Genomic DNA, 20,052 nt, shown 5'->3' with positions numbered 1-20,052 from the left:
TAGAAGTTTGACCCAAAAAAGAGGCTGGGTTAGTTGCTATGGAAAGAGATTCCAGTTAGAGGTTGTAGGGCAGGAATTCTGCAAAGGGAGAGAAATCAAAGATTAGTGGTTGGAGCAAACTATAAACCCAGCTTTTAAGTCCAGAGGGCAGCCTGTTGAGAAGATTTTTGGGTGTTGGGCTCAAAGCATCTTGAGTGAGAATTGTGGTAGAATTGTCATAGTCACGATCATTATCTGGAGTGGAGACTGGAAGATGGACAATTTCTGGGAAATTCCTGAGTAGCCTGCAATGTTGTGGTGATAAAGCCTTTGAAGTTATATCAAGTCATCCAGGGCTTCAAGAAAAGGCAGTTTTAGTTTTCAGTGGTGCCAGGTCGAGGGTGGGAACCATTAATTACTGACAAAAAGTGCAAGATGATAGGCTCTAGTTTTCAAAGAGGTGAAAATATATTTTGTTCAAAGACAATGAACAAGACTAGAACCCGATAACTCACAAGGATGGGTTGTGGTTGCCCATTTAAACATAAAACATCTCTCCACAATCACCCCCATTTTGATCAAAGATAATCAAAGTAAAATAACTTTTGTTTATAAAGTAAGTCCAGTCTCATTAAATTTAGCCTGGTTATTTATATAAATAAGTACAATAAGAATAATAACTGATCACATAGGCCTTTTAAATTTTTCCTTGCTGGAACTTTCATAAGGAATTTCAGATTGGACTTTTAAAATTCTCTCAAGGCTGGGGTGCCATGCTAAGAACTTACCAATCAGACTTTACCTTCATTACTATAGGTTTGGAAGAATTATTTTCTTCTCTGGGTTCCCCAAACAGCTTAATTTTCCTGGGCCTGTCAGGAAGTGACCTTCCTTACTCATCAGTAATATCTATAAGTCAGATACCAAGCTGGTTTTTCCAAGAGGGTTTTGTAAGCATTGGCTCCATAAAGTCAACCTTAGTTCCTTAAAACTATGTGCTCATATCTGATTCTATGCACATCATTCTCAAATATGAGAGTCCAGCCAAAGCCAGGAGATATCACCAATTCTTCTCAATTATGTCCTGTTTATATGGAAAACAGATTCTTACTGAACTTATGCAAATAACTATATGGCCAAAAAAGTTAAGATACTTACGCATTTCTGAATTCTGGAGGGATAGGTAGGGAGAAAAATATAAATGTTTCACTTTTGTTTATAAAGGTATAATCTACTAAATTGTTGTCCGTTATAGATAACACTAGAGGCCTGGTGCACAAAATTCGTGCAAGGTGGGGGTGTCCCTCAGCCCAGCCTGCACCCTCTCCAATCTGGGACCCCTCAAGGGATGTCCGACTGCCCGTTTAGGCCCGATCCCAGTAGGATCGGGCCTAAACGGGCAGTCGGACATCCCTCTCACAATCCAGGACTGCTGGCTCCCAACTGCTCGCCTGCCTGCCTTCCTGATTGCCCCTAACTGCTTCTGACTGCCAGCCTGATCACCCCCTAACCACTTCCCTTCCAGCCTGATTGATGCCTAACTGCTCCCCTGCCAGCCTGTTTGCCCCTAACTGCCCTCCTCTGCAGGCCTGGTCACCCCTAACTGCCCTCCCCTTCAGGCCTGATCACCCCTAACTGCCCTCCCCTGCAGGCCTGGGTTCCCCCAACTGCTCTCCCCTGCAGGCCTGGGTCCCACCAACTGCCCTTCCCTACAGGCCCGGTCGCCTCCAACTTCCCTCCTCTGCTGGCCTGGTCACCCCTAACTGCCCTTCCCTACAGGCTTGATCGCCCCCAACTGCCCTCCCTTGCAGGCCTGGTCCCTCCCAACTGTCCTCCCCTGCTGGCCTGAACACTCACAACTGCCCTCCCTTGCAGGCCTGGTCCCTCCCAAATGCCCTCCCTTGCTGGTCATCTTGTGGTGACCATCTTGTGTCCACATGGGGGCAGCCATCTTTGACCACATGGGGGCAGCCATCTTATGTGTTGGAGTGATGGCCAATTTGCATATTACTCTTTTATTCGATAGGATAAGATAAAAGAGAAAGGGATTCCTTAAATCCAAAAAATAAAACATTAAAGAACTAGCCATGTTCCAAACAAAAGGCCATAAAAATTATAATCATTCTTCATCAGTTCATTTAGTCCCATATTATCCATTCTTGTTCTGCTTGATTTTGGGCTAGCAGTTTAATGAACCCATTGGCTTCTCCACTAGAATTCTGAAAATCATTTCTCTGTCCAGGGGGTTGATCTCAAAGTTATTTAGGTAATGCCATTAAAATCCTGTACCCAGAGTACCTGTCATAACCCCTCCCATGGGTCTCTGAGAAGTCCCTTTTTGAGGAAGAAGCATTGTAGCTTGTTGCTGATTACAAGAGCTTTCAATAAAGCATTAAAATAAAAATAATTAAAAAACTATCTGTGAACAACAAAAGACTTAAAATGGCTGCCCTTAAAGATTTGATGGCAAATTATTATAAAAATAATGCAATTGACAATGAAGTTTTGTTGTTTCTGTGGCATACAGCACTTTAAGATAATAATTGGAATTATGACTGATAATGTCATGCGAGGAGATATCATGGACATCTACGACATGGACAAATTTCTATGAATTTTATGTAACTTTGAGACACATATTAAACACATGTACCCATACAAATATAATCTAGGGAAGGTTAAGTATCTCTTATTTGACAATGTTTTCTATGCAATTAAACATATAAAATAAGCCTTATTATGTAAAAATGTAAGATGAACAAACAAATCCTTTCACGTTTTCCAGAGACAGTCTTGAAAAATCTTTAAGTCAGTTTGAGATCAAAATTTTATTTGGGATTTGATTTTTGGAATAAATATCAAATAAAACAGCAATGTGTTTTTTTTAATAACTTCTTGCATTTTATGTTTCCATTTACTTTACTTTAAAAATATATATATTATTAAAGGGCAGGAGAGGGAGAGAGAGATAGAAACATCCATGATGAGAGAGAATCATTGATCAGCTGCCTCCTGCACACCCCTACTGGGGATCGAGCCAGCAACCTGGGCATGTGCCCTGACCAAGAATCGAACTGTGACCTCCTGGTCCATAGGTTGGCTCTCAATCACTGAGCCACTGTGACTTGGCAGCAATATGTTTTTATTAAGAGAGAGAGAAAAAAACAAACTCTAGTTTTATCTCAATTAAAACCCATTTAATTGATAATAAATCCATTCAATCTTAGCTAGCTTGACCATATGAAATAAGATTCTCTCTCATTCTCTCTCCTTTTTATTCTTTCTTTACCACAGACTACAATGTTCTAGAGACATTCAGGTGTTTTTTTTCCTTCATTGCCCTCCTTCTCATTCTAGAACAACCTTTAAACAACCTCTAAAAAACCAGTTTAGGACAATATTACTCTATTTTTTCCCTTAACAAAAACACATCCTACATTCCTGAAATACCTTTCATGCAGAGTTTTTACCCTTCTCCCTTTTTATTTTTAGTAGTTGTATCCCCAAAGTTAGTTTTCCAAAAATGCAGATGAAATCATATTACTACCTAACATTCAACAATGGCAACATACTGGATAATATTCATTCCTATTCAAGGAAGGTCCTCTTTGACTAAGATTTTGCCCAACTCCCTATAGTTGCCTATTATTATACTCTCTTCATACTTCTGCTTTCTAAGGGTTATTCCTTGAATAGACTGTTTTTTCCATACATCCAAATCTTAGCACATGGTAGTTCCACTCACTGAAATTTCCCCTCCACCTCTGATCATAAGCAAATTTCTACACCTCTTTTAAAAGTCAATTCACTTGTTTCCTCCTTTGTGAAGATTTTCCAAACGTTTTTAATTCACACTTGACACTTCTTTCCCATGGCATCCATTGCAGTTTATGCCCACCTTCCTTCCGACAATTGTCACATGGTATTATTTTGTCAATTCTCATATTTGTCTCATTGTAATACAAATTTCTTGAGGTCAGGAATATTATCTTTTATGCATCCCCATCAACTATTACAGTGCCTTGCAAAAACATGGTGGGCCAATAAACAGTTGTTTTTGAATGAGTGAATAATTGAATAAATGAAGTTTTTGAGCACTCTGCAGGTTAAGCAAATTCAGAAGGCTTATATGTGATAGTGCTTTAAAGTATAGCAATTTGATATAAGCCTCTTTATTTTATATTGAGCCTTATGAAAACCAGTGACAGGAGTGGAACAGATATTACTTCCATTTCATATTCAATAGGTGAGAAAATAGCCATAGAAAGGGTCATAGAGCTGGCTAGTAACAGAGATGGGGGTAGAACTGTGTTGCCTAAAATAACAACACATATTCCATAGTTCTCTGTTTTTTTGTTATGTTCTTCTTTTTTGACCTTGTACTTTCCTTAACACTACACACACACATACATACTGAACTATGTCATAACACTATAAGACATAGACTAGCAAGTACTTTAGAAATCATGTAATTTACCCCCTTATAATGACAGTAATTACTTATTTGCCTACCATGAAACAAACGCCATCTACATCATCTCATTTAATGTGAATGACTGGTCTCCTTGAACCAGTGTTATTCCTCCACAGTTGCAAATAGGAACCATTTTGTCTCACAGAAGGCTTAGGCGTGAGTAAAATACACTTCTTAAGGCTATACTAGTACATTCCTTAGAATGTTGAGTCCTCCTCCCTTGCATTTAGGTGTTAAGAAGGAACTAACACACACACACACTCTCTCACTCTCTCTGTCTCTGTCTCTGACTCTGTCTCTCTCTGCCCCTCAACCCCTCCCTCCTGTCGACCTCCACCCCCTAGGCTATAGGGGAGAAGAAGTCATGCTTGATAGATTTTTATAGCCCCACCTTTCCACAACCTGAGTGAGCTGTGAGAGGCAGCCCTCTGACATGAGGAGTGCAGACCAAATGACAGGCTAACCTGCCATAAGTGAGCCTGGGAGTCAAGTGTGAACCTACACACCAACCAGGCTGTGATATTCACCTCCTGTTTACCTGTCTCACAAAAGAGACCATGGGAACCACCTTCTCAGTCACATATCTTCTTGACTCAACTAGTCAGGCACCCCTCCAGAATAAAGGATGTTGTCCTGAATGCTAGTTTTCATTGTTATTGTTTTTCTGTTTTTGTTTTGTTTTAGGTTTGTTTTATGTTTTCTTACCCATTGTCACTACAACTCTAGTCCAGTCATACAAGGCAGTCAGAGTAAAAAGTTTAAAGCCAGCATAAATCAAGCGGAAGTTATCATAAGTGAATACTTCAAATTAAAGAAGAAAATACCTAACATTAAAACCTTAGCCCTGGCCGGTTTGGCTCAGTGGATAGAGTGTCGGCCTCCGGACTGAAGGGTCCCAAGTTCGATTCCGGTCAAGGGCATGTACCTTGGTTGCGGGCACATCCCCAGTAGGAAGTGTGCAAGAGGCAGCTGATCGATGTTTCTCTCTCATAGATGTTTAACTCTCTATCCTTCTCCTTTCCTCTCTTTAAAAAATTAAAAAATATATTAAAAAACACACAAAAAAAACCTTAAAGGGTAAATGTATGTTACTAAAAGAAAAGATAACTCAAAAGTAAAAAGGCAATATCATGCTCAAAACTCAGTCACAAAGTTCATTACCACTCGTCTATGTTATGATCATAAAGAATTATTAATTGTTAAACAATCAGCATAAACATGGATTTGCTTTGTGTGTTTTATTTCTGACCTGCAAGTTTCTGTAACTCTTTTATATACTTAACACACAGTCTCTGTTAATATCAAAGACATAGCTATTCCCTGGTGTTTGTGGGTACTTGGGTTTCTCAATACAGGAACATAGAGAATTTATAGCATAGTTTGAAAATGAAACAAGCATGCTGTAGTGATACTTTCAAAATCTAGTATACATGCTTATATTTTTCTGCAGGTGGGAACAAAGACTAAAACATAGGAAGTTCTTTTCTGATAAATTGTACTTTTCTATCATGGGGACTTCACAGTAAAATAATTTTTAAAATTTATTGCATGAAATTTAAATGCTTCCTTTTTATATTTGAAAATCTAGGTGTGCTTTTTTTTGTCATTTGCATGACAAAACAAAAGCTTTCTGTACTTCTTATATAAGTGAATTACTGTTCTAGGTTATCTAAGACAACTGCTAACAGTTTTGAAACAAAGACTAGAGATGGAAACTACTGTTTCTTTGGATCTACCCTGTGTCTCCCAACCCTATGGAAAAGAAAAGAAGCCAGGTGGTGACAATTTTATCATCTGATAGTAGCCCAATTGTTTATTATAGACTGCAAGCATATTAATTCCTTATTCAAGTTCACATTATTTTTTAATGTAAGTTTAATGGAAGGGGCAGCAGTTCTTGCTATGTAACTTATGAAAGATAATAAAAGCTGGCTTTGTTTTCTTAGGCTTCAAAAAACCTACCAAATTTACACAGAGAATGTGATATACAGCGATGACACAAGCTATACTCCTGTTATCAGAAAATAACACAATTGAATTGCACTGGGCCAGCTCAAGTTGTCATATCATGTTGCTATTGTTTCTTATAAAATAAATAGCTTTGTTTATCGTGGGGCAGTGTGACATGGCAGTGCAAAATCATATTCCATGCTGTGGCAGCAGAGAAGGGAGCAGGTGCCACCACTCAGCTAAACCTGCAAAGTCCTTCGGAATTCCCTTGGAATTTTTATTAAAGCCCACATTCTTTGCACTTTTCTCACTGGCCACTCTACATCTTCTGCAGCCAAATTCACAAATATCTTCACTCATAAACCCTCAAAGTGCCCATATCCAAAGAAACAAAGGTCTTTCTTAAGAAATGCTTGAATACAAATTGATTTCACCAGGGGCAACCCAACTGCATTGTGTCGTCTACACTTACATACTAGTATAACCAATTAAACTGCTCTTTCAGCACAGTTAAAATGTAGCTTTTAAAAGTTCCTTTATATATAAAATGCAGTGCAGAAATCTTGCAATGCACCATTCATAATAATAATTACGTTTACCTGTCTCTCTACCTCCTCTTGATTTTTCTCATTTTATCCCCAGCATCTTGTGGCTTTTCCTTTGTTAGTTGCATTATAGAACTTTACAGTGAGGGCACAATAATGAGAAAAAAAACTAATGGGAAAATTTATAATTAAGCAGTCTACAGAACATGTCTGCATGAAGCAATGGAGGCAATTTACAACATTGGTCATACCTATAGGAAAAGCTTTTGTTGTACTAAGGCACATTTTTATGCTGATAGACTATTGGACCTAGAGTATACTCATTATAGTTTTCCCATAATTTATCTATATTCTATGCCCTGAAGTGAGAATAGAAGTGAAAAATCAAAATCCAAGTACATTCATAATGGGAATATTTTTTTCCCACTGAGAAGTGGAAAAATTCATGTACTCCTTTTTGGACACTAAATAAATGGTCATTTTACTTCTTTATTGTGTGTGTGTGTGTGTGTAGTTCACATATATACATGTAATATATACATATACATATTTTACATATACACACTATTGAATAAATGGCATGTATATATTATATAAATATATAAATATACAGATAGTACCTTGGGAGAGACTATAAGATAAGATGTCATAACTATAGGGTTCATATCTTGGAATACGCTTCCCTACATGAATCTCAAGGGATCTTTAAAAGGGTTAATTTCTAAAACATGCCCACTGATCACATTTCACTTTCCCTATTTTAGAGAGTTGTGACCAATGATAGAGCAAAGAAAAATATAAGCATATAAATAAAAGGGTAAGGGTGGTACAAAGTCCATTTCCTCTTCTTGAAAAAAGCATCCCAGTTTTTTGCCACCTTCCATTGAACTCAGTCTTCATGGGACTAGGAAGCCAATGAGTGAGCCTGTGAACCAAGCTAGGTCATTCAACGCAGTCTCTTCTTGGAATTAGAATTTTGAGCAGAGTGTCACCAGAATAGAAAATAGCCAGATTTTATTCATCTGGAAAAGTTTTATTCAAGCCACTATTTGGGCATTTCTAATGCCACGAAATCCCTACCTCACAAAGGGCTCATTATATTTTCAACTAGCTTTTACTGTTGAAAGGTTCCTCATTAATGTTAAACCTAATCTTGTAACTTCCACCCTTTGGTTGGTCTAAAATCTGTCACGTATGGCTATACAACATTATCTAATTCATCTTCCATGACAGCATATTAATTATTTAAAGACACTATCATAATCTCCCTTGTCTTCTCCTTGCCAAGCATCCCACTTTATTCAAATGTTTCTTATAGATGTGGTTTCTGGACCCTTTATCATATGGATTCAGCTCCTTAGGATACCACCCGATTTTCAATATCCTTTTTAAGTTGTAATTCCCAGAAAAGGAGCCTAAAACATGTGGTCAGTGTCAAATATGCAGCTACCTTTTCCTTTCTTAAACTATAACCTGGGCTTCTGTTAATCATTCTAAAGCTGCTTGAGTTATTTTGAAATTCACATTACCTATACAGTCTCCCACTCCATTTGCCATAAACTGAAGTCTTTTCATATCATTTTTTTTCTGTATGAATCCTAAATCAGATCTCCTTAGTTCTTAAATTTGCAATTAATCTTTTCAACCTTCATTCAACATGCTACATTCATTTATGTAAGAAACAAAATGCTCTGCACACGCCAGGTGCCTAACAAATGTCTGTACCTCCCTTTCACGTGCATCTCTTATCACAGAAGTAATGTCATGTTTGCCATGTGATTCTGTGAGAGTGGGGCCTATGCGTTATATTCTCGTCACTTAGCAAAGTGACTAACATACAGTAGTTGCTCAAGAACACCTTTTCTTTCCATAATTCTTTGACTGCATTGCCATAATGCTGAAAACAAGCCGGTTTAGAGAAATAGTTTGGTGGCATCATCAGTCAATTAATTCAAAACAGTTAACCAAGTGACTTGATAGTGACAATGTTTGATTGAAATAATCTCCCTAATAAAGGTCAGTACCATTAAAAACCCAAAGTTCATGGCAGATATCCACCATATGTCCCATTTAACCTAAGAATGTAACCTTTGTGCCAAGCAACTAACAATGCCATAGCCTGACAAGCATTATTTTTATTGAGTAAAGTGGCTGTTCACATGCTTAGTCTCTACAATACTGCCTTGTAATTAGTAGGTTCACAATTCTGATGGCCACTGCTACAACATGTAAGCTACAAAGGAGAAATACTTTATTTTCTTAGTCTTATCACTTACGAAAATTTTGATTTGAGCATCTATAATTTGTAAGGCATATAATCCATTCCCATTTCTTTAAGTAGAGAAAAATTTAAAGGCATCTCCAGAAAAAATAACTTTAAGAGAATAAATGTAGCAAAAATAAACCATAGATACTATTGGTAGAAACAAGCTTCTCACCAACCTAAAACTTCTAATTAAAATTGGGCTGTCACAATTTTATATCATATACCAACTTGAACCACATTATTTCATAAATTAAACTTGAATTATCAAATGATTTTAGAATTTGGGAAGCTTTTGATCTTTTTTTTTAAAATTCTGATACTTCTGGAAGAATAAGCAGACAACCCTCCTATTTTTAATAACATAACATCAGGTGCTTCTTGAAAACGAGGCACAATAGAGAGAGGGACTGTTTATGAGTCAGAGAAACATGTGCTACTGTCAACCTGAATAAGAACCATCAGATATTTCTGGTGATGAAAACCTGTCAGTGAGGTGACCCAGGCCACATTCCATTCCTTTTATTTTCAGAGATGAGATGGATTTGAAAACCATAACCTGGCTTCTTGATGCAAGGACTCGCCACATGAGATAATCTCCAGCACATTACTATTGGCAAGCAGATCTTTCACCCTTTTGTCTCCATGCATTACAGAAAATGTTAAATCAGTTTGGTGTCCATATAAACTTTTGATCCTAGGAACAGCCTAGGGTACCATCATTATCTTCCCGAGGACCATGTATAGGCCTTCAGTAGGTAGTACTAATTTAATTTCTCTACTAAAGGAAAAAGTAGCTGATTTTCTAGATCAATATTTGATTGAATATGTTTGAAATGTTAGCAGATAAAGGCCCCTTTTCTGGTCCAAAGACTTTTTGAACCACAGAGGTATGGCGTTCTAGCTCCCCTGGGATTTGAGTGGAAGGAGGTCTCAAAGATCTGTAAGAATCCTTCCTGCCTTTCCTTGTGTTCTTCCAGCAAGACTCTCTAAAGGTTGAGATGAGAAAAAGATAAGATCAAGAACTGGAATGTCTTTATATCCATTTTTAAAAAATCTTTCCTGGGGCTTCTCTTAACTAAAAATAATCGTTTATAACACTAGTTTACAAAAACCTCTTATAATAGGAAGGTAGAAAGAAAGACCATCTGATCAGCTTTAAGGAGCTGATTTTGACAAATAAATTGAGACCTCAGATTCTATCACTCTTATCACTAATTAAACAAGAATACCCAGGTATCATCAAAAGGGAAATGAATAGAAATGAAAATGCCAAGGTGTTAGACACAGATTAGAACTTGAGTTGTCTAGTTGGACTGATAAATAAAAGAGTTTTTCACAAACTGTACTGGTTTTGTAAAAACATTCACAAAGGAAGAAAAGGATGATTGGGTGGAAATTCCATCCATACAATATTTATCTGTACAAATGAAAAATCTGGTTCAGAAGTATGTCACTATAATCCTGATTTTTCCAAGTTAAAGTTTTATATAAATTAGCAACTCTTCTCCAAATAAAGCAGCCTATTCATGACTGAAAAGTATTAGTCAGAGTAAACAATGCTAGCAATAACTGTTTTCTAAGTCTGCATATGAAATTCAAAGAAAGATTATTAAAAAGAATATTTTTCTTAAATTTGTCCTTTGCTGCAGACATGAACATACATTCCCTAACTACAAAGAGGAAGGGATACTCAAATTCCTCCAACTTTATTTTCTATCATTGAACTTTTGCTGGACTGATGGAGAAATTTACTTTCCCTTACCTACTGATTTAAACACACAAGTTCATTTTATAAAGGAGAGTAACCACTGTATGCAAAGTCAACTGCAACTCCTTGAAAATGCAGACTCCAGAAATGCAATGGACATATTTTCCACAGATCAAGCCCCATGAATTCTCTTATTTGAGATGAAAGAATTATAGTCATTTAGTATTTTTCTTTTTCCATGACAATACCTCATGGTTTCAATCTCTACTAGTAAAATCATCTAGTCAAGTAGTAATATTTGCAATATAAATTGAACAACTATTCAGAGCAAATCGACCATAAGAAATATCATATCATATTTCTTTACTTAAAGTGGGAAATAATTAGCCTGTGAAAAGGGACTTTGTTTTCTATGCTGTATTTTATAACACCTTGCTCATTGCTAGTATGGAATAGGTGTGCAATAAATACTGTCATTTATGTAGATACATTTAATTTCCAAGTTCTGCTTTTAAGAAAGAGTTCTAATTGGAATTAAATAAGCCAAATTTCTATGTGAATTACACAATGTTAATGTCATAAGCGATTGTAATGGAATATTTCTTCATAGTGCTTACATGTCAATGGAACATATCATATAGGCCACTGCCATAGGCACAGGGATCTTTAATGCAAACTCAGATTGCCCCTGAATCTTTGATTTAGAATCCTTGCTTCAGGGTCTTCTTGAAACCAAACCTCCCTCGTCAACTAGGCAGCTCTGATTGTTAGTCCTTGAGAGAGTTCCCATTTTTTTTCACGGCCTAAAAAGGAGAAAAGAAAAATGCAGTGAGACAGGTTGTTATATGTGAAAATGTAGAGTGACTCCAGCAGGAGATGTAAAGTATTTCATGTACTTTTCCTTAATGTTATTGTTAATAAAAAAAGTGACTCTACATTTCCCCAAAACTTTATGTTTTATAAGGTTTGATTAACATATATCTTATGACAGAAGTCCTTTCATATGCTAAGATTTAAAATTTTAAAGTTCCTGATAATTTTCTTAAATAAAATGATGGGCACTAGGATAATATATTTCATCAGTACATGCAAAACCTAATTTGAAACTTGTGTCAAATATGTGTATTGATATGAATCGAGGAAATGTTTTCCAAAGAACCTGAGTAGCTATTACATAGACTTTCACGTTTCTCAGCTTACTAATCATTTTTGTTTGTTCTACTTTTGCCAATGACTTTAAGACAGCTGAATTTTACAAATGAAATTAACGGATGTCTGGAGGCACTGTGATGCACTCAGTCTAGTTACCATTTGTTTGGATTGTGTGATTAGCATGTTCTTACTTACTCATACCATAAGGAATAGGATATGGTTAATTACATGGCTTTTCATGACAATAAAATAATGCGCTGAAATTGCCATTTTTCCCCCCTGTAGCTGCTACAGTTACCTATATAACACACTTTTTGATGATGAGGATTGGATGCTCTTAAAATAGCAGAAAGGTGAACCACAGTGGGTAGTATGAATTAACTCCTAATGTTTGTAGTAAAATAAATAAATACAATTCACCCTGAAAATTTTGAGCAAACTCTCTGCTACATAAAGTGTTCTGTATTTTTACATATGAAATATTCTGAAGAATTTCCAATAGTTTGAAACCATTTTTGATATTCATATTCTGAATGACTACACTAGTCTTTAAACTAGCTTAGATAATAATCCTGAACATGCACATGAGCACACACACACACACACACACACACACACACACACACACATGCTATGACTCAATATTCTGTGTACAAGTTAAGGTCTGTAACTGAGGGAAGGTAATTCCCCATTTACTAAAGCAAGAAATTCCCAGAATCACAGGCAATAAGTGTATGGTTTAGTGACTGCAGAAGAGAAAAACAGGGGCCCATGTAGCCAGACTGGCTCTGAGATTGTGCCAGGCGGGTTAAGCCCTGTGTACTGGGTTTCCTTCATTTGTCAAAAACAACAACACTGCAAACAGAGTCCCATCATGTAGACAAAACACAATCACCACTAATGCAGGACACAGCCATGTTTCTGGAATCAGACAAAGGGGGTTGGTCACCTGAGAACTGTCCCCCATCAACGTGGGGATGAGGCTTCTGGCTACAATGAAGGCAGGATGGCACCATCTCCATCACTGGATGGGGACTCAGGGCAGGCTTTCAGGCCAGATGTATCAAGGGAACTAAAGTTAGATGATAGAAGTAAAGACAGAGATGATGCCTATTGTCTTAGGAAATCTACCAGAAATGTGTAACATTTTACACTTTATGCCAGGACACTAATGCTGCTACCCATAGCATAATGCTGAATGAGTTCTCCAGAAGCTACATGCTGGGGGATGTGTTAGATGATCTTTATAAATAGAAGCTATGAAGCTGGCCATGGAGGCAGGGGATATGAATTATGTAGTCCTTGGTAGTTTTCTGAGTCCACATGTTATAGACTGATCATGGCATATTGAACAGAGCATGAGGTAGAGGCCCTGCCTTGCAGACTTTCTGTTGCCAATAACTGCATTGCTTTGGGAAAGCCAAAACCAGTGTAAGTCTCCATTTCCTCATTTATGAAATGAAAAGAGAAATTATTCAGGTGATCTTTAAGATCACAAAAAATTCCAAGGTTTATATATTTCTGGTAGATTTCATGAGACAACGAGTATTGCCTCTATTTTTTTCTTGCCCCACCTGATTACAGTAGCCCTGTTACTATTCATTAATGTATATAATCTGATTTTCCTAAACCACATGTCTTGTAAAGATTAGCGACTCTTCCACAATTTCCACAACATCCTTAAGGAAGTTGATCATATCAAACAGTAACTCTAAAAGAGTAGTAACTAAGCACCCAGCAGTGATGTTGGATATGCAATAGTCTCCAAAGGGATAAAAGTAAGCCTGGCAAAATCTTTGTTGTGTACCTGCCTCCAATACATTTGCGAAGGAGCCTTAATGGAAAATGAGAGTGATGTTCCCATCACACATTTTTGGATTACCGTGCAGCAACATCAATTGGAAACCTAATGAAACAGAGACCACCTACAGAGGAGGGATATTGTGTTCCTCTGTCTGCCTGCATCTAATTTCCCAACTAAGTGTAAGGAACAAGCTGCCTGTTTGTTTGAGCCCCTGGTACTGACTGACCATACATTTAACATTGATAATTGGCATTGCCAATTTCCACTCTTTCCCGTGTTGAATTATGCCCTAGCACTTCACAATTATGTGATGACGGTAACAGAAAATAGGCACAGTACCATCTCAAAATTCCAGCACTGTATCCTCTCTCAATGGTGAAATGTCGAAATGAGATTAGGTCCCAAATAAATTAACTGGTCATTCTCTGTTCAACATTTTTTTTCACTGACTAAGGGAACATGCTTATGTGTTCATCAAATAGAACTTTTCCCAAGCAGGGGAATAACAATAAGAAACCTAGTAGGTGAGTTCCCACAAAGCGTATCAGGGACGACATAAAGAGGAAAGCTGATGATGTTCCAAATGTAAGTGTTCTATTCTTTGTTTTTGCACCTGTTCAAACTGGCATCTGGTATTAGGCTTCGAACTAGGGAAATGTTACTACTTTCTGTTGAGCTGGCTGGGATAAACAAAAGAAAGAGAATATAGTGTAAAATATTAGTTCCTCCTTGTGTGTTATTTCAAAATGCAGTTAACTGCATTTTCCTTGTCAGGCTCCCTACCTGTGCTTATCATTGACTGCAGTTTATTCTTCTTCTTCTTTTTCTTCTTCTTCTTTTTTTTAAATTTGACTTCTAGAAGCCATCTGGCATTCAGTCTAATTCCCACATTACAGTTCTCCATAAGTCAGGCTGCCGACTGCCTGTCAAGTTATAGGATTAAGTTTAAGGTTTTCTTAATTCATCGTGAGGTTCTTCATGGATTTGATCTATTATGTCTTCCTGAGCTTGTCCAGTTGTAGATTTCTGCATGTGATTGATGTTTAACAGGTGTTAGTGTGCTAGAGTTTTCTAAATATCAACTTCACAATTCAAGGGAGGTTTGGGAAGACACTAGAGCTCAAAATTGTATTGTCCCACAACTGGCAAATGGCCTCCCCGCTGAAATTCAATGTTGCAGAGCTATTTATTAAGTTAAAAAGATGGATATTTCAATATATGGAAAAAATAAAGAGGCGCAAATTCCATCATCAACTCACCAGTTGTGCCTGTGTATTCTGTGGCTCTCAAGATACAATATATCATTTAACAGGTAGGACAACTAGGTGAGTTTAAAAACACAGATTTATCCTTTGTTGTGAATTACCATGAAATTGAATGTTATTTTGCAATGTCCTACTTTTAAGTTGATTCCTTTGTGTGATTTTTGTTTTCCTGGTGTAAAGCTTGAGTGCCTGATGAAAACCTAGGTATTGTTAAGGAGAGGTGGAAAAGGGTCTCCTTAAAAGAGTGTACCTAATAAAGCATTTAAAAATGCATTATTTTATATTCGGAAGATGCATAATATTGAAGAGAACATGAATGAAGGAATAATGTTTATTAAATATTGAATATCCACATAAGAGTCTGACAGCTGTTAGAAATTTTTTATTTTTTATGCTAAATGCACGATAATAAGATTTCTAGATTGGAATATGGTGAATTCCATACTTCTCAGACCATGGGCCATTTGTCTTATCTTTGTGTAAATGACACAAAACTTAATGTTTATGAAACCCACAAATCTTTAGTTTCACATTGGTCTTTAAGCCACTCTTTGTTTTATAGTTTTACCTCACCTCAATTTCAACTACAGGAAAGAAATCGTTACACACACATAATAGATGAATTATCCAAAATACAGGGAGATTAAAGTACTGTGCCGATGGTCATGCTGAGAGTTAATCAAAATTAAAATGCACAGCTCTGAGCTCCCAGGCCACCTCTCAGCCCCTGGAGCAATGCCACTTTGCACTATAAATTGTCCCTATAATTTTAAAAATTTATAATGTACTCATCCATTTGCATATCTGAGTATGAATTACAAACATTAAAATTGGCTACAACTCCTCATCACCCAATTACTAATAAGAAGCACCTAAAAGGTCAAAGTCATGAAAGACCAAAGTAAATAGATAGGTGTGCACCTTTTGCTAAACACCTTGCATACAATCCAACATGTATTCATTATTTTTTGACACTAGAAGGTAGTTCAAACCTTGGTTTATTCGTAGTAGTTGACTTTGAATTATTAGGAGATATTATAATAACATTCAAAAATTATTTTAATATGATTCAGTCATGATGATATCAACTTTAGATTCAAAGTGTTAGGGGAAGGTACTTATATACATACAAGGCAATAATAAAATAAAATGTAATTTTGAATTAGAAATTGGTACATTTTATTTATAATTTTTTTTGCAAATTGCACACTTATTTTTAAAGACAGTAATATATAGAAAGGGCCATATAGCATTATAATAAATATTAAGCAATGACTACATTCTAGTTTTGGAATTTCTTTATTTCTATGAACTTTTCTTTTATAATAATAAGTTTTCTAGATTTTTTTACTTTTAAACTGTTTTGTTCTCATATTTTGTCCTATTATGGTTCTATTGTTTGGTTTCTAGCAGTCAGTCTCAATGGAACAATTAACCATATAGAATGATAAGAATACTAACTCAAGAAAATTGTCAAAAGACCAAGGAAAATCCAGGATCTCTTTAAAAAGGCTGGTGGTCTCATGAAAACTGTAATTAAAGTATGTGTGATTTTGCTTCTGTGTCTGTTACACAAATCTACCAGTCTTGAATAAAAGAAAATTTGGGCCCCTACAGTGGATTGCAATGGAAAAGCACTTTTATTCTCTAGTCAGTGATAATAAAGCATAACTCCTCAGGGAGGGACTTTTCCCCTATATTATTTGTACCACCTTCCTTTTAAATGCTGCTAAGGTTGAAATTAGTGTTGTCCCTCAAAGTACATAAGATTAATAATCAGTATTTGAACACAGTTTGGGGGCTAATTACATAAAAATTGATATTAAAAGAATACCACCAAATTGATTGAGTTTTACAGTTTGCATTTAGTTTTAAAATTACATGAGTTGAAAGGCAGTGGTAAGAAACAATAAAAATCCATTCAAAGCTGCTAAAGCAAATTAAGGTTTACTAGTCCTTTGAAAGACAAATGAGTCAAGTGCTGCAATGTAGAGAAAGCAGTAAAAATGACTGAGATTAACTATAGAATCCAAATGTCAACTGTAACTGCAAACTTATTCTCCAGAGCATTTGAGATCTCACTTCCCAGCAATTGTCATTGGTTTTGGCTCAAATAAACTCTTATAACAATTCTCTACAGGTTTGGATGTTTCCTATCAACACTCTGAAAGGTGGAGAGAAGAAAGCAGGCTGGCTAGCGGACGTGGAGACCAAAGGAATGACACAGTGGTGAGTTCCCTGGGTTTTATTTTATGATTAGTATATTTCAGACTGGATGCTGGAGAAATACCAGAAAACACCAATAGGTGTAGACCATAAAGCTTAGCAAAAGCCCGTTCTGTCTTACCAACAGAACAGAAAAAATAGCCTCACTGGACAGAAATTTTTAGACAATGACTGCCCCGCTCCAGCAAACACCACAGAAAATGTAAGCTCCTAATTCCTTACCCCTCCAGGAAAGGCCAAGTGGGGAGCCTCAACTTCTACCTTTGCCTGGTTGTCAAAGGCACCCAATCCACCCTCCTGAAATTAACAGGGCAAGATGAGTAGACAGTATACTTATATGAAGAATACACTAAGCAAAATAAAATTAGCTTTACTGAACACACACACAAAAAAAGCTTAAGACTACAAAAAATTAAATCAATGACATAGAGGCTAAACTTGAGAAATGTTCCCAGACATATAAATGACTACATAAAGAGAGAAAATATGAATTAGAATCGAAAGAGTTTAAACATCATAGCAAACAGATCAGAAACAATAAGCAAAGATAGAACAGAAAAAAAAAAATTCAAGATCTAAGAGAACCAAAACTCGAGTTGACAAGGCTAAACATATAGCTGGTAAAAATTAGGAACAGAGATTAATTCCTACACGCAGCTTTGTAAAACCTTAAATTTCTTGATTGATTCAGGAACTTGTAAACAAACAGTACAAACATGCACACATGTGTATACATGGATGCCCATGTGTATTTGCTTTGGGAAATAATTAAAATTGGATTTCCTTTGCAGAAACAATTATCAAAGCACAGTTGGGGAAGTTTCTATAGAATTTCTAGAAGAAAAGGTAATCCTATCTAATAATAGAGTAACATGTAAATTACCATCACTCCGCTACGCCCACGATTGGGCGGCGGGAGGCTGGGGGGCGGGACTTGGGGTGGCGTATCCGGCCATTGAGAGGCACGGATCCGCTGCCACTGAGGGGGGCTACCCTGCTGTTGAGAGGCCAGATCCGCGGCCGCTGAGGGGGCCTGCCGTGGACACCCAGCTGCGCCTCTCAATGGCAGGGTAGCCAGGTGTCCGCGGCAGGCCCCCTCAGCGGCCATTGAGAGGCGCAGGGGACGGAAGTCCCACCCCCTGTGCCTCTCAACAGCAGGGTAGCCCCCCTCAGCGGCCGCGGACCATCAAAAGTGGGGGAGCTGGGTGCCTGTCTGCTCCGGCTCGGCGGAGGCTTCTGAAAGGCCTGGTGCCCCAGCGGACAGGCACCCAGCTCCACCGCGAAAAGCGAAAGCGTGTAGGGGACCCTACATGTGCATGATTCAATCATGCACTGGGCCTCTAGTATTCTAATAATTTTATAATCAGTTATGTCATTGTTCATGTGAAATGGCAACTAGAAGATATTCTCAGATACCAAAAGCCACAGAAAATATGTCAGCCAGGTATAAGTTCTGAAAGGTTACTAAAAGATTCTTTTCAACTGGAAAATGAACCAACAGTAGATTGTATCAGATAGAAATGAGATCCAAAATCAGAGAAAAGTATAACCATACATGGAGAAAAGTAATTGGGAAATGGTTTATATTATCACAATGGTTAAAAAGTAGAATTTTAAAATATCAGAAAAGTGAAACTTTTTTTTAATGATGGTACCCGTGACTCCAGATTACATTAGCAAAAACTAGTGAAAAGAGTTTTAGAGTAGAATGCCAAAACATGAAGTTTTTTTTGTTTTCTCTAAAAAAGTCAGCATTCATTATTTTAATTAAGCTAATAAAATAAATGTAATTTTAGCCCTAGCTAGTTTGGCTCAGTAGATAGAGCATCGGCCTGTGGACTGAAGGGTCCCAGGTTCGATTCCAGTCAAGGGCACATGCCTGGGTTGTGGGCTTGATCCCCCATTGGGGGTGTGCAGGAGGCAGCCGATCAATGACGCTTTCTCATCATTGATGTTTCTATCTCTCTATCCCTCTCCCTTCCTCTCTGAAATCAATAAAAATATATTTTTTTAAAAAAGTATAAATTTAGCTTTAAGGGAAATAGTATATTTTAAAACAACATGTTTCCTTTACAAATCATTAAAGTATACAATCCTATAGAATAAAACCCTAATATGCAAATCAACTAAACAGCAGAACAACCTGGTCACTATGATGCACAGGAGCTCAATGCAGGAGCTGCCCCCCGGTGGTCAGTGCACTCCCACAGGGGGAGCGCCACTCAGCCAGAAGCTGGGCTCACAGCTGGCGAGCACAGTGGAGGTGGCGGTAGCCTCTCCTGCCTCCTCGGCACATAGATTCAGCCCCTTGGGAGAGGAGCACACATCTTCAGTGAACAGCCAGCCATCTCCACCACAGCCATAGACGTAAATGGTTTCATTTAACTAAAAATCAAAGATTCCCAGGTTGGATTAAAAAAAAATTGTCAGATTATAAAAGATATGGTTTAAACAAAACAATACAAACGTAAAAGGGACTTACATAAAACAAACTCAAGCAAATAGAAATGAAGGTGGCAGTGTTAATTTCAAAGTAGAATTTACGACAATCACTTAAAAGAGAAAATATTATTTTATTCCATTTTTCCCTATAAAAGAGACATAAACGACCCCCATCAGATGAGGGTGTAGCTGGGCCTTCCTTTTCTGACAGGATTCTTTCTGCTGCTTGGCTGAGCAAGCA

The 20,052-nt window shown here is 37.3% G+C and overlaps 1 protein-coding gene across 6 annotated transcripts in view; it reads right to left on the bottom strand.

The window, feature by feature from the left end:
• The window catches only part of LOC307111548 (uncharacterized protein), a 688,174-nt gene that overhangs the window by 642,025 nt on the left and 26,097 nt on the right, over positions 1 to 20,052 (bottom strand). The window contains exon 3 of one of the 6 annotated variants that reach the window (XR_013814601.1): positions 11,540 to 11,725. The exons of the other annotated variants lie outside the window; for them this stretch is intronic. The gene's annotated coding sequence lies outside the window, so the exon portion shown is untranslated. The remainder of the gene's footprint in view (positions 1 to 11,539; positions 11,726 to 20,052) is intronic. 6 annotated transcript variants of the gene reach the window in all.

Source organism: Cnephaeus nilssonii, assembly GCF_951640355.1.
Source record: "Cnephaeus nilssonii genome assembly, chromosome: 15".
NCBI classification, from domain to species: domain Eukaryota; kingdom Metazoa; phylum Chordata; class Mammalia; order Chiroptera; family Vespertilionidae; genus Cnephaeus; species Cnephaeus nilssonii.
Note: the sequence above shows the minus strand (reverse complement) of the source record. Positions and strands in the feature narration are given on the sequence as shown.